Here is an 848-nt window from a genome sequence, read left to right on the forward strand (position 1 = left end):
CACACTTGTCCGATGTGCATCTGGAAAATATTTTTTTATTTTCAGGCGCGTGTAATGGACACGCGCCAAGTGGCATTTATTGCACATAGACCATTACTGCCCAGTTACTGCGTGAGTCTTTACCGTGATAATTCTCATAGGGCCTGTTTAATAAGGTGCGCTAGCATTTTTAGTGCGTGCTAAAAATTAGCGCATGCTAGCTGTGTAGATGGCCATAGGAATATTATAGGCATCTACACAGTTAGCATACACTAATGCTTAACAAGTGTTAACAACGCAAGTGCACCTCTAGCATGGCTTAGTAAACAGGGTCCACAGAATGTTAAATATGTCTATGAAAAGGCTGGGTTATGGCTTTTGCAGGACTCGGATGAAGCAAATTTTTTGAAATGATTTTCTATATCTCTTTTCTTTTTTCTCTTTTTGCCCTAGGGAATAAACACACCACAGAAGTATGAGTTTCAAATTAACCATTATGACTATTCCTTGAAGTTGTGTATTCCCCTATTCAATCTGAGCTGTCACAAGTAGACAGGCAGAAAGCAAATGGAATTGTATTCTTGCATCTTTGTGCAAACTCAAAAGCAACAGTAAATTGCTCCAGGTCTATCAGTAGGTGCTTGGTTTTCTGTATCTATAATTCTCAAAAATAAGCAATTCAAAGGCCCTGAACTGGATATAAGATACTAAGATGAAGAATGATTTAAAACCCCTGGAGTATATTGTCACTGAAGTATTGAACTTGTGTTGTACAGAGCCCCTAAATATATTCCTACTGATATTCAGCGGCAATTGACTGTCCAGGATTGGCACCTGGCTGAAAAACTGGCTATCTGCTGATATTCAGA

The 848-nt window shown here is 38.9% G+C and overlaps 1 non-coding gene across 1 annotated transcript; it reads right to left on the minus strand.

Moving 5' to 3' along the window:
* Positions 1 to 492: 492 nt before the first annotated feature.
* On the minus strand, positions 493 to 622 carry LOC115478268. Its single transcript, XR_003943485.1, has one exon. It is a non-coding gene; the product is annotated as a small nucleolar RNA SNORA31 (small nucleolar RNA).
* Between the last annotated feature and the right edge of the window lie 226 nt (positions 623 to 848).

The sequence above is a fragment of the Microcaecilia unicolor genome, chromosome 9, assembly GCF_901765095.1.
Source record: "Microcaecilia unicolor chromosome 9, aMicUni1.1, whole genome shotgun sequence".
In the NCBI taxonomy this organism is placed as follows: domain Eukaryota; kingdom Metazoa; phylum Chordata; class Amphibia; order Gymnophiona; family Siphonopidae; genus Microcaecilia; species Microcaecilia unicolor.